General features: G+C 41.8%; 1 long non-coding RNA gene across 3 annotated transcripts in view; it reads left to right on the top strand.

Moving 5' to 3' along the window:
* LOC126042290 (uncharacterized) overlaps positions 1 to 8,937 on the top strand; it is a 177,654-nt gene extending 168,717 nt beyond the window's left edge. For all 3 annotated transcript variants that reach the window (XR_007507104.1, XR_007507103.1, XR_007507102.1), the window contains 3 exons: positions 3,282 to 3,439; positions 3,522 to 3,641; positions 8,649 to 8,937. This is a non-coding gene — a long non-coding RNA (uncharacterized LOC126042290). The remainder of the gene's footprint in view (positions 1 to 3,281; positions 3,440 to 3,521; positions 3,642 to 8,648) is intronic.
* The last annotated feature ends 6,034 nt before the right edge of the window (positions 8,938 to 14,971 follow it).

The following is a 14,971-nucleotide window of genomic DNA, read 5'->3' as shown; positions in this document are numbered from 1 at the left end:
AGGAGACAGAAACCAGGCATAAAGAGCCCTTCATCCACTCATGGCATAAAGCCACCCCAAAACGGACATGTGACAATTGCTGAATCATGCACCAGAATAATTGAATGCAGAAAATGAACAGGAAGAACTTTCTATCTCATGAAGAATCACATGAGATTAACCAGAAATCTGACTAGAACTGTTATATTTGTATGACTTGGCAGACATCAGGACCATCTTTAAACCATGGTGGAAACAACCACACAGTGAATCAGATTCTTCTTTGAACTTACCCAGGAAGATCTAGGTTACAGCCATCAAATGTGTCTTGAGCATTTTTGTTAACCCTGATCTATGCTAAGACTTGCTGCCAATGTGGTACAAAAGTCTTCTGTACTCCTGGGCAAAAGCTCCCTGCCTAGTCATCACTCATTCTTCCCATGGTATATCTGCAGTGACTGACAGGTTCACCAGGGCCAGCACTACAGAGATGGTAAGATTTGCAGTACAGACAGAAAGGTGGATGGTTCTTTTACATGGCTCACCAGTGTTTTCTCTCTTTTGACATGGATTCAAGGCAAAAAATCCAGGAGAGGAATGGAAAGGTGAAAATTCCAACACACAAAAAAAAAAAAAAAAAACAAAAAAAAAAACCAAAAAAAACCCCACAAACCCTAAGCTGTGACTCATTATAAATGTAAAATGTCAGAGCCTAAAGCTGGGTTTTTTTCATGTGTCTGGGTGGAGAAGGGTGAGGTGCCCTCTGAGGATGATTGTATCTTTTACTTTTGAGTCTGAAGATCTTGGATGTGGTTTGGCAAGTTCATACAAATATTTGTGATAAAGTTGAACTGCCGTCTGGAAATGTTATGTACAGAGATGTAAGAAAGCTTAAGGAGAAAAATGCAGATGCTGGAAGAAGAATCAGCAGTGCACATGAATGAGGTTAAAAATTGCAGACAATTAGCTACTAGATGATTCCTACTAAATAAATCATCAAAGACTTGACTACTGCTTCCAGGTTTCCACAACAATATTAGCTCATTGGAGCAGCCAAAAAGATGTTAATTTGGCCAAAGTTTTAGGAATTTGCTATTCTTGTTTGAATTAACTAATCAACCAACAAGGCCAATGTACACTCTCTTGCCAAGGCTATAAAGCAGGGCCTTCATGCTTCTAGGGAAGATACTATATTTATTGCTCAGGATCAAGGGCCCTATGATATGGAAAATAAGCTTCTTTGTGTTAAATGAGAGCTACATGGGAAAGAAAAACAACCTGAGCTTGGCATGGAATCTCACATCTTATTCAGCACTCAATAAACACTTTTCTTGTCCAGTTTAATAGAGAAGTACAATTTCTTTTTCCGGTATGCCTCCAGAGATCAGATCTAGCTCTGATCTCATTTAGAGCTTAATCCAAGACCCAGAGTAAAGGGAAAATATTACCATTGCCTCCAACAGGCATCTGGTCAGTGTTGTACCATGGTTTTACCTAAATGTAAATTCGGTGCTGAGTTTCTCCCAAGAAAAAGAGGGGTAAGTGGGAAGAGACAGAAGTCTGTGCTCTCAACTTTCCACCCTCCTATTAGTTGCTGCTGATAAGACCAATCCTTTGGCTTGGCAAAAACTTTTTAATTTGTCTGGCCTTTCTGCAGGGTTGACTGGTACAAAAAGGTGCTGACCTTGACCTTCTTCATTGCTACATCTAGGCAGCTCACCACAGTTGTACTCTCTTTTACTGCTTGAGATTTACTTGTGTCACTGGCATGTTGTGATAGGCCTCTGAATGTCACTGCTGTGAAGGTTTTGTTCTTCCCAAAGACTCTCCAGAGGTTCAGTGAAAGCAAGTAGGGTTTGCTTTGGTTGAAAAGAAGGTTGTATGTGTCACTATAATAAATGGAAACATGCAAATTGTTGGTTGAATTTAACAGGAAATTGGAATGTTTGACTTGTCACAAGGCCGGGTGAACCTCACCCCGTGTTGAGGACCAGCGCAAGGCCTAGTTATCATGTATATGCAATTTAAACTATTTTCAGAATAAAACTGGTGCATAAGCCTCACACTCTCTCTGTGCAAGAGTGTAAAAAAAAAAGAACCTGATTTGGAAGACACTAAGGAGAAATACTGAAGTTTTACACATCAAAAAGGCTAATTAGAAATGCTTTTCTTTTATTACAAATAAGCCAAGCATATTGACATTAATTATATTAAGTACTCAAGGTTTGGAATAATCTATTGAAGAGCACAGAGGTATACCAAATCCTATGCAAATGAGTGTGTGCAACTATTTTTCAGGTAACACATTTATTTATAAAAATAAGCTGTGTGTTTGGGTTTCTTTTTAATGGATAGAACATCATAAAAGGTCCCTCTCTCTCTCTTGCTCTTACTCAATGTAGTGAGATAGTTTTATCTGTTCAGCACAGCCTAACATGCATTTCAGGAGCTCGGAGCCGATTCTTCCTGTATGTGAGTTAGTAGTACTATGTTAGCTTAGCTTTCCTGGAGTTACATCACTGTAACTAGGAGCAAAATTTGTTCACTGGTGGCAAATTTCCTTTGGTTTCAGAAAAACTAATGGAATTCATAACCGCATTTGTATTTTTCAGTCTGTGTCCCTGAGCTTACTAGTGACGGAGATGTTTAAAGAAAATGCTGTGACTGAGATTTGCTATGTTGCCCATTAGTGTTGTTGGTAGAGACTCATAATAACATTGGAAAGAAAACTTCATCTCTCCCTTCTTTTACCCTGGCTGACTGCAAAGAAATCCTCTTACTTTAGATAGCTTTACTTCGTGGTGGAAGAGTTCTTCTATGTCAGGGCCATGACAGGCAGGCTCAGCAGGCTGAATCACTCTGCCCCGAATGCTCCTATAACCCTGCCCCATTCCCTGTTCCTTCCATCTTAGGCACTGCCTCTATACAGGTGAAAGACACTTCACTTTCCAGGTCAAATTTCTCTGCTGAACCTGCCAAATACTTGTCTATGGATACCCCTTAAATTAGATGAGATGTCTAGCTTACATAGGAGCTGCTCTGTGGTCATTGCAGATTGTCACCTGGCTGGGCAGTGTTGGGACTGGCAAGCTTCCTGGAGCCTGCTCCACAATCTCCAAACCATCCTACAAATGCCAGGGCTTAGCACTTTTGCTCTTAGAAACACCCATCTGCAAGGGCAAATGTAGGTAGTGAATAGTTTTTCTCTCTCATCACCAGTAGGGAATGTTGATGTTGCCAGTGCTGGTTCAGGTTCCTCAAATTCTCCCAATTTACCTAACAATTCTTTTAACATTTTGCAGGTGTTTCCAGAGCTAGTCTGTCTGCACAAGTTCCAGAAAGCTCATGGTAAAGCATCTGCTTTCACCTCTCAGATTCAAGCCCATTAAAGGATTTGAGGAAAACTATTCAGTGCTGTGGGCAATGAAGAACAAATAGGATCCATTTAGATGAGTTGCAGGTATCATCTCAGACCTCTAAAAAGTAGTAAAAAAATTATTTGTACTCTAAAATGATAATGGCAATCTCTGTATATTCTCAAGAATTGACAACAACTGGCCTCCAGTCTAGCTTGAAGATTTTGGTAACCCCACCAGCTACCAGCAGGTCTGGACAAGATTGCCTAAGCCACAGGTTGCTGCACTTCTGAACACCCACTACTGGTAATTAACAGACATAAAATATTGGAATAGTTGGATTTTTGTTCAACCTAGTGTGCTTGGTCCTAGGATTTTATGTATACATCATTTTTAGTAAGGGTAGAAAGGAGACAGCTTCTATCCTGATTGTACTGTCATATTGAAAAGCAGCTATTTATATTGACCCTGGTCATCTAAAGGCACCCTTTTACAAAGAGGCACCTCTTTGGCTGACATGATGACAGAAGCAGCACTTGTAGCAGAAGCCAGCTTGGAGTTTTATAGGTTTCAGAGTTGCAGGGGTGGGAGCAACAGACTATCAGTTGGTTGTGAAGTCAGAGTGAAAGCTTTTATATATAATTCCAGCTGTTGGACAGGCAGATGTTTCTGTTAGTAACTCTTCCTTGCATATAGATCAGCCTTCTAAACACCTTTTTGCATCTGCTTTGGATAAAAATGTATAAAAAAACCCAAAGCCCTGAGCTTTCGCCTTCAGTATGCAGTCAATAGATTAGAAGGAAAAGGAGCTGTTACACCTGTGAAATTAAATTTGACTCAAATAGAATTTAGGGTGATAATAAGGTGAAAGTTCAGAATCTTTCTGACCTAGTGTGATACCCGTACAAAGCATATTCAGCTGCTGTCTAACTTTTTTGTTCTTGCTTGAAACCTAAAATTTGGTTTCAAATAAAAATCGATTCCTACCAGGTTCATATAATACAAGTACTTTATTGAATTCTGACTGAAACAGTGTTGTTCAGAGACTGGGGGCCAAGTCCTGGCCTTGTGGCCTAGGGCCAGGAGCATTTTGCAGGATGTGACAGTTTCCAGGCCACAGGCAACTCTGACTTTAGGGGATGATGAAGGAGGTGGGTACCTACCCTAGAGAGATGTTACAGGCAGCAAAAAAGCGAAGTCAGAAGCGGAAACTTGTGAAAGTCACAAGCGGAAACTTCCTTTATAGCACTAAGGGTTTTCTGCTGAAATTTTCAAAATCTGTTGGGGATGTGTGGCAAATTTTTCAGCCACTTCAAGGGAACCAGAATAGGGGTTGTCAGCTTTGCAAGGAGAAACCAAGGCACCAGGGAAGATGATAGCCAGGTGGGAGAAGAAGAGATACAGGGGCAAGGGGAGAGAGGAAGACAGGCTGGCTCATGCAGGTGGCCTGGCTGGCAGCAAGGTGTGCAGGGAAAGGGGAGACTGCTAGTAGGTGAAGAGACTGGTTAGGATGTATCTGGAGGCCATAAAATTGGTGCTGAGGGGTGAGGTGCTGGAGTCTCCTGTCTGGAAAGAATAAGGCAGAGGAGAGCAGTAAAGCTCCTGAGGTGGCATGGGGGGGGGGGGGGGGGGGGAGCACAGGGAGGAGCAGGGCCCCCTCTGCAGCCACCCCACCCCGGGACGAGGTGGCCTGGCCACGGCTCCAGGACTGAGGCGGGGCACTGCCTCTGTGTTCATGGCATTATTTTAAAAAAATGAGAGGCGCCTAAATCTCTTACTGTTTAACTGGGGAAACAGGAGCTTAACAGTGAAGAAAAAGTCCTTCTAGTTCCCCCCAAAATCAGCTAAGGTCCAGTCAAAAGTTTTACCTGAGCCTTTCCTAGAGGCCACCTCTGCCCCATGGGTGACATCCCTGTCTCTGCTTGAGCGTGACAGGGCAGTGAGAGTGCCAAGCACCTCAGAATGATGGGGGGGTATCAGGGAGGGAGGTTTGTACCAGTTAATTAGCAGCACTCTGGTGGTCTCTGCAGTCCACAGTAACCTCCACAAGACCTGCAGTGGAGGGGAGGTATTTGGGGATTGTGGTGGAGGTTGGAAGCTGATTTGAGCTCTTCTTTCTCTGAGCATCAAGTGCATTGCTCCTCTAGCTCTCTTTAGAGACCATGTCATCGACTGTCCCGGCTGGACAGCCCAGTGTCAAAAGGAAGGGAGACTTGCTCATCACTGTCATATAAATCAGGCCCCAAATCTGAGCCCTGTAAAATGTGAGAAAATGAGAGATTCGATTATCCATATGGATCACTCTGGATTTATTCCAGATTGCTTCATTAATAGCAATCAAAGACATCACTTTAATGGATTTTTTATCCTCAAAATTATGATCATGAGGAATTTGTTCTGGCTATTGATTTTGAAAAGGCTTTTGATTCTCTTCAATAGCCTTAACTTATTTCAGATTTAGGTAACAGTAGGATTTGGTCTTAAATATGTTAGATAGGTCAATCTCCTTTATTCAAATCCACAGTTATGTTAAAACTAATGACCATAGTTTGAAGATGATTTATATACAGAGGCTTAGACAAGAGAGTCCTTTTTCTCTGATACTTTTGCTGTTACAGAGGAGCCTTTTTGGGGGGGCAAATCAATGTTTTTAAGGGAAAAGTCAGTGATGTTTTCCATTCTGCCCTTAGTTGGAGAATATGTTATTTTTTTAATGAAGATTTTTAGATATTATGCTGGAAGTCACTGAATGTTCATGTTTCTTCTTTGTTAATTGGGGTAAAAGTCTTAAAGCCATTAGGCGATTTAAATGCAGCTCTATTTGAGCAATATCCTTTATTGGATCCCCCATTATCCTTTAAACATCTTGGTGTGCAAGGGGATAAAATTAGAAAGAATTTGTTTGCTTTAAATTGCCAGCCTCTGCTTGATAAAACTATTAGCTATTTAGCTAATTGGACTGCTCTTCCATTATCATTAATTGGCAGAATTGATACAATTAAAATGGGGGCTTTATCTAAAGTGTTTGTGTTTTTTCTGAGGTATTCCCATCAAGTTCCCTAACATGTTCAGGGAGCCTTACATTCTGCAATTAGTTTTGTTTTCAGGGTTAGAGGTAAATTTAAGATTAATTTTGAAACTCTGCAGCTTCTCATAGAGTCAGCTGGACTGGCTCCTGCTAATTTTATTGTTGTTTTTGGCTGCCGTGGTACAACATGTTGTTTCATGATTTAGACAATCCCCAGCATTATACGGCTGTGGAGCGCATGGGGCAGTGCAACAACAGGCTGAGCAAAATCAGGCCCTCAGAGCTCACCCCCTACTTTGCAGAAGGTCACAGCAAGGCTTGCTCCCAGGGCAGTGTCCTGCAAGGTGCTAAACACCCATTATTCCCTGACCCACCAAAGCATTTTAACACAGCCATAACTTTTAAGCACACATACAGGCCCAGTGATGCCAATTAGCTTACTCATACGAGTAAAGTTAAACAAAGGCTGTGCTTAGTTGGGGCCACAGTAATCATCACCTTGTCGGTTTGAGACTCCCACATGAATCCCTTGCAAAATAGCACACGTTCTTCCGCTTACACCTTGGCTGTGCTCTCAGCTGATGCTGCCCTCCAAATGAGCAGGGGGAAGGCACTGGGTTTTGAGGAGAGGCTCTGACAATCCTTGTCTTCCCCTGTGGTCAAAGCAACAAGAAACTGCACCCTCTGTTCCTGCCATCCCTGGTGGACATGCCGTCTTTTTCAGGCTGCTAGTACAAATTGTGCTTCTCCTTCCTAACACTGGAATTCATGTCAGCCATTAGCCTCAAATAAATGAATGGGCCACAAGAAAATTAAAACCAAATCATGCCTCTATCAAAGGAAGGTCTTATTGTCAAGTAGGGCCTCTATTGCCAGAACTAGTCATTTGGGTCTGCCTTTTGCATCAGAGGCTAAGAAAACCAGAGGATGATTAATTGGGCAGGACCAAGAGGATGTCACCCCTCCCATACAGCTGGCCAGTGTGGGCAGTTTCTAAATCACACCATAGGGCAGTGGCTACATCACTGAATGCTACCACTACCTCTGCTTCACCTCCATCACAATTTTATGTAGTGCTGGGGTAGCCACATTTGTTCGTCACCACCCAAACATGCTTTTATACTGGGACTTGCAAGCCATGTAGAGCTGGGTCTATTGCCGTTTAAAGCTGCTTAAAATACCTTGTATCTAAAATATAAAACTGTTTATGGGAAGTAAATTTTTAAAATGTTTTATCTACAAAATATATGCAATATAATTCTATATATTTTTAGTAAAAAAAAAAATCAGGTCCATTTTCATAGGTGTGATCCAATATGTAATTGACAGGTATGAACACTGGAGCAACCCTGATACAATACTGCCCTGCTTAATTCATTTGAGGCATTGTACTTTTTCGACTACACCAAAGTCATCTCATGAAACACATCATGCTTCATGGGTTAATCCTGATTTAGCTGTGATGCTTTGCTTTTGGGTATTATCTAAATTGTTTTGCCCATCTCTTCTTCATCTTGTCTATCTCGAATATCATTCTACATGGGTTTCACTCATACATTTATTTGTATTTAAATTATGCATCTCTTTAAGGAGATAGACCCGTCAAGTGATACAATACCCTGTGGCACAAAGAATGAGGCATTGTTTACTTTTGCATAAAAAGCCATGAAGATGGAGCACACAGTTTATAGGATACTAATGAATTATTTGGATGTTTGACCTTAAATCAGACTCAATCCAGCTAAGCTTGCTAACCAATGGAATTTAAGTGTAACGGAAAATAGCCCAAGAGGCCACCATATTGTAGGTCTAGCTTGCACAGCTTGTCCCTTATTGACAACCTCAGCCGGGCACCTTCGCACTGAGTAGCTGATGAAGTACCTCATTGCAGGCAGTCACAGGGCTGCCTTCTCGCCACCTCGGGGACAGAGCGTAGCATGGACTAAGGCTGAACTGTTGCTCCAGGTCCTGGGACACTCCTTCTAGGGAGAAAGAGAGCACATGAGTCTCTGGAACTAACAACCTGTCATGTGTCATGAGCACTAAATTCACTGTAACGAAAGTCACCTTGGGCTGAGGGGCTTGTTTCAGCTCCCTCAGGACGAATGTGCCCTCCCACGAGTTCCAGTAGAAACCCCACACTCCCACTGACTTCCCCATGGTGCAGGGAAAGAGGAGGGGGGAGCAGAAACAAAACCCCTTAGAATAAGAGACTAAAAGACAACTGCCTCAGAGTACTAAATGCACTGATCCTGTGCTGATTTGTATTTCTCGATTAATTGCAGTAAATAAGGAGCATCACACTGGTATAAAACTCACATGAAGGAGATGAGAATCAAGCCCAGTGGGAACAGAAGAGCTGCAATGCAGGAGCCGGTCCTCCTAGTGCAACGTTTAAGGTATATTAGAGTCAAAACCTCCTTAATGCAAGCAGTGCTGTTTATTTGCTTCCATCAGCTGTGAATTTGGCTTACTGTCACCAGTACAAGAAGAGTCCAGAACAAGGGACGTTCCTGGGCTGAAACATTACTGTGGCATAGCAACGCCTTTTCCTCATTTGAAAGTAGAGATATAACTCTGTATATCATTAACTAAGACAATAATAAATTAATACAATAGCCAAGTAATAGTGCTGTAATGCTTTCATGTATGAATTGGAATGTGAATACTGAGCTTTTCATTTCATGGTTGAAAAATACATGAGTTGACCCAAATATTAATTTCTGCATTTCAATCATTTACATATCATGGGTCAATAATCATTTCTTGCACAAATGACTTTTCAAATGAGAAGCAGTATATTGTAATGGTCTATCATATTTACAAACATCTCATTGTTTTCCCAACTTAGCACTCAGTATTTAAAATATACTGGACCAGATATTGTTTGCCAAATACAACACAAAAATGTCTCATGTAAAATGCAGAGACTATATTCTTTTACTATTATCCATAATTTATAATGTTCATAAACCATGGAGTGGCACGCCCCTGCCCCCGGCAGGCCCAGGCCCCACTTTGGAACAGGCATGGTTTTCCAGCAATGGTTCAGGAGACCTGACACCTCTCTCTGCTCTTTCCTGACCTCAAAAATCTCAGCCCTTTGAGGAGCAATCCCTCTGAAGATCTGGCACTGTCAGAAGGGCTAATGGTGGGGGTTTTGAGAAGTTTAATACATCCCAAGATTTCTTTGCAGCATGCAATGACATCCAACAAAATGCCTAGGGTGTCTTCTTTCAATTACTTCACAAAGCTAAAATAATATAAACAAGCTTGCTTTTTACTTACTGGTGTTAAACTTAGTTTATCATTTCAGGCTATTCATTGTTTCTTCAAATTTTTCCACCCCTTTATTAACCAACATATCCCAACAGAAACCTTGTGTCGTGGAGTAAATAGTGTTCAAGTCCTGAATTAATCAGGGACTCACACAACTTATATAAGCTGCCCAGCAAGATGAATTTACACATCTGCCTTTTCCCCTAATTATAATTCCAAAGGTTGAATGTCAACAGCATATGGGTATATCCTCATAGAGGCATGCAAACACACACATACAGGCGCGCACACTGTACATTAATCTCTCCTGGCTTATCTGTTGCTGTCTTTAATTTGTATACTTCAAAATTGAGTGGTGAGGTCATTTATTAGACTGTTTCTGTGAGTTTTATGTAGTGATAAGAAAGCAGTAACATGCAATTTGTTTTTATAGAACTCACTTTTGTAAGTATGATCTAATATTTCCTTTCTTTAACTGAACAGCAAGGAAGAAGATCTTTCAGAGCTAACTAAGAGTTAACTGGCTACATTTCAACTGTCACCATTGTCTTACATCTACATAGAGAGCAGGAGAGAGCCAGAGAGGTGTAAGTACAGCAGGCCACTGGGAAAAAACATTTATAAGTAGAAATTTCTCCTCAGAAGCCTCAGAGCAAATCTTTCCAGTTTGTCTTGATTTTTTCTTTCCCTATTTTTTAAACACAACGTGTGGTGGAAAAGATTGTTATTATCCAAAGGACCTTACTTGCTGGCTCACTGCATCTCTGTTTATGAAATGCCATAACAAAAGTGAGCTCACGCTTGTGTGCTTCCAATGCGTGATGTTCCTGTGTGCCAGATGGGCACTTTCATGACTGTATGAGCGTGGATTATTTCATTTCCTACATCTGGGACTCCAAATGGCTGCACAGAATGCCACAGGAGAGAGGCACAGATCTTCAGCTGGGGAAACCTACCTTCACAGGGGAGCCAGCTACATCAGAGGGGATGAGGCAGAGAAGCCCCAAGTGATATCTGAAAGTTCATATAAACCAGGGCCATAAGGGAAACCTTTAGAACCAGGAACAAGACAAAAATAAACAATAACTAATGCTGGATGTCAGCTGCAGAGAGGGGGGAGGGAAAATAAACCATAAGCAGTTTCTTGTCTGGCCACAGAAGATGTGTTTGGAATGCTGTTTTGTATTTCAGCTCAGAAAGTCTACTGTGACCTTCAGATATCGCTGGGTATTACAAGTTCTACAGATAACCAGAGAGAAATATCCCAAGGAGAGCTGGCATATACCATGCCATCCTAGTTAATGTTGACTGCATATTGCTCACAGCCCATTCCAGAACTGTGACCAGGCAGCCTTGTAAAAACACTGCAGAATCCTACAGTAACAGTCAGGAATGCTACAGTTTGCCATAAAGCTATTGCAGGATTTGGGATAATTACTTGTTTGTTTGTAGGATAAAAGGGTGCTTTCCTTTTTTTTTTTTTTTTTTTTAAGCCCAAAACAATGAGAGCAGATCCTCAGTATAGTGAGGACCTGGCTCACTACACTTCTGCAGTATATGTTGCATTTCAGAGCCAGCAAACAGGAGGAGATGGTAAGAAGAGATGGAATAGCCTGGTCCTGTGTGTTTGATTGAATTAGCTGTAGCAGAAAAAAAATATAGTTAAGCCAGTGGCTTCCTTAAGATGAAAGAGAGCAAGCCCCCAAAAGAGAACAAATGGGAAAAGTAATGAACAAAAGAAAGTAAGAGCTTGTGACACAAAGTAAGAAAAATAAACAGCAGTTGACTTAACTATTTTGCATAAGATATTTACAAACCACAGCATATTACTGTTTGCTTTATGCATTTTCACATCCTGCTCAGTTTAAAGCAGTAATTTTCTGCAAGGACAACAGAGGGAAAAAAAATGCTTTACACTGCTTATATTAATTACATTTTTTCATTACCCGTCATGTTTTCTACAGGCTTGTGTATTATTACTGTAAAATGTAATGAAACAGAAAAAGAAGAAAGAATGGACTTCTGGGAAATTTTCCAATTCTTGAAATGCAATGTTAATTGAGTGCTATTTTTAGGTCATCACAGATAGAGCTGAACCCATTGCCATCAGTGCACAGAATGGGGACAGCCCAGGTGCAACACAAACTGGATGAGGGTATCAGTTTCTACTGATGGAGAAAAAAGGAGAGAAACTAAGTCCCCAGAGAGGTGGTTCTTGTCAGGTTTTGGGCATTTTCTATTTCTCAATGTAAAGTTCTCAAAGCAGAAATGAAAGGGAAGGGTGCGGAGCTGGCATGGGTCCAGGACCCACCATGACCATGGACACTCCTGAAGGAGACCCACTGACTCCTATGACAGGAGGGCAAAGCAAATGAAAGGGAGAAGCTCTCTCTGGTTTGGTGGCTGACTTCCAGCTCTGTAAGGGAGGGCGCTCTGAAAGTCAACGTAAAATAAAGTCCCGCAAAAGGTATCAGAAACGTGATCCCTTTAATTTATAGATCTCCTAAAAGGCTGCCAAAAATCAATTATTTTAATTTGTATATAGTGCAGCCATGGACTGATTCAAGTTCTTTTGAAGTATTTTTAAACAGCCATTGCACAAAGCCATCCTCTTTCCCATATGCAAAAAAAAAATGAATTGAAAACCACAATTTCTCACAGTTGCTTTGATCGTGAGAAGAGACACACAGGACTCTGCAAGCAAATCTGAGGCCCCCCGCTAAATCCTTTAACTGGGTACCTTTGCTGTTAGTCCCAAGAATCAGTGCAGCTCTACTGCTCCTGTATTACTTGCCTTCTTTCCCAAAGAGTGCAGGGAAGGTGATTGAGCCCATAACAGCTTGTGAAGACCAGAGGAAATAGTTATTGGTACTAGTGGGTGGGTGGAGGTTCCCTTTGAAACAGAAGTGGAAAATCTTTGGTGTGCACTTATCAAGGCCAAAATGAAAGAGGAGGGAGCATCCTGCATGGGGGAAGCCAATATTATCTCCACAAAGCTGTTCATTTTCTGGATTGCACAGTGCTACTATAAAAGCAAGAGTCTAATACAAACATTTTAGCAGCCATTCTAAATCACCATGTAACATGTTTTGGAACAACTGAGATTAACCCAAACAGTTTTCTACCCACTTTGGCCCCATGCAAGTAACAATCTCAAAAAGCAGTCACGACCAGATGGTAGAATTACCAAGATGGCACATCCAGTTCTTCTGTTTGTTTCGGTGCTACTGGAGAGTTGGTAGCCCATCTGTAGGTATAAGGGAGACCTCTCCACCCATATTGGCCCAGGTCATCAAAGGCAATTTGGGCAGGATCCTAAACAAAGACACTTAAGCACTCAAATTCCTGAGATGATCTGGTCCCTTTTACCTTGGAACAAATAGCTTGCATTCTGGCCTTTTCTTTATTCACTACAAGTTTCTTTGCTTTTCTGTGGTTCTGTTAGTCACTTGCAGGTCCTGGCTTATCCTTTTTCCAATCTCAGTTTAAGAATCCCGAATATGCCCAAGGGCCCCATGAAATAGCAGGCATGAGTGCTCCCCTGGGCAAGGCAGCCTGGCTCTCCTTGACCTATGCAGTAGCATGGACCTCAGCTATCCATCATGAACTTGTCTTCACTTCTTGACTATCTTCAGATCTCTGCCCTGCCCTTAAGTCACATAAACTGTGACTTACCAAAATACCACCTCAGTGCATTCCAGATGTGTCTCCCCACCCATTCCCTGGCAGATTTGACACTGGTATAGAAGTGTTACGGATTTGCCTGGCAAGGCTTAGACGGATGAAAAAACAAAGCAAAGCAAAACACAAACCGAAGAGTTAGTTTGCTCTCCAAACATCTCTAGTGCTAAGATAGAAGTGATAAATCATAAATATAAGCCAACATGATTTTCTCTTATCTGACACATTGAATTAAGACTGTTGCGCTCAAACACTTACAGCAAAATTGACAAACACTTCCTTTTAGGAATGCTACATCAAAGCTATTAACTTTTATAGTCAAAGACCATTTAAAGCCAAAGCAAGGCATGTGCATTAGCACACACTGCCACGCACCTGCACACAAGGCATATGAACTGTGATACTCTGTTTGCAAATCAAGAAAGAAATCCTGCTCCTTTTGACTATGCTTGTCCTACCTCCAGCAGTGGTGCCAGCATTTGGACTTCAGTTAGCCCAGCCAAGTGGCCCCAGCTTGTTGCAGCCTCACCATGGGCCTTAGCTCATTATTGGCTTGTCGGCATTTCATCAAGACCAATCTCGAGCCTGACAGCTAACCCCATACTTTTGTATCTCACCATGACACACTCCTTTTTGTGTTGAGATTAGAGTTATTCCCCTTTGCTAGGAATATTGATCTGGATCCACAGCCCTCCAACCGAGAGTCACAACATTTTTCCACCAAGGACCCAGTTTTGTTCTTTCACATGGATTCAGTTTTCCTCAGCTCCCCAAGTTGTTCTTGTAAGCAGCAGCCTAGAAATAGCAGGGGTCATTTGCAGACCAGAGCAATTACATTTTTTGTAGTGGGATGATAGGAGCAGTGGTGGAGGCTATGCAAGAAGCAAAGGGAGCCATGAAACCATAAAGTCTCCTGGAGCATGGACAGTCTGACCCAAGCCAGCTGGATCCCACTACATCACCCCTAGGGGAATGCCCCCTATGTGAGCCAGCCCCTTCAGTGCTCAAGCTAACAAGGAAAGGGCAGTAAATTAGTTAATTCCAAGTCAAACCCACTGCATAAAGCAGGAAGTCAGTATTCAAATGGCAATTCAGACTTAAGATAATGTCCTAAGATACATGTATCCACTGATTTCCATGGGAATTTTGCCATGGCTTTCACCAGGACTAGGATTTAATCTCTGGGAGTTTTCATTTTTCCACTTGATTAGCTGGCACCTGTCCTCTATTGAAAGACGGTCACAGTGCACCTGAAGAATTGCAGTAATAAGCCGGTCAAGGAGGCTTTGCAGGATGGACCCATGGAGACTGCAGTCATTTGACTGGATCAATAGGTGGGATTTCATCAGAGAGAGGGGATTCAAATGTCACTTTGAAAATTTCACTTCAATGTGTTCATTTTCTGTTTCAGCTGTTGGGAATGGCCTGTAGATTTAAAACTCTGACTCAGAGTAGGAGACATGAGGATCCATTAATTCTTATGGAAAAAAAAAAAAAAAAAAGCCATTCCAGGCCATAGCCCTAACATAAATGAGTTTGGCATGTTCGGGAGTGGACCATCACTTCCATGATGAAATCAATGGATATAATCTAAGCTTTGGTCAGATGAGGCCTCAAGCTTGCAGACCATGCACCAAATGTTTATTAG

This window comes from Accipiter gentilis, chromosome 8, assembly GCF_929443795.1.
Source record: "Accipiter gentilis chromosome 8, bAccGen1.1, whole genome shotgun sequence".
NCBI classification, from domain to species: domain Eukaryota; kingdom Metazoa; phylum Chordata; class Aves; order Accipitriformes; family Accipitridae; genus Astur; species Astur gentilis.
This window is presented reverse-complemented; position numbering and strand designations above follow the sequence as displayed.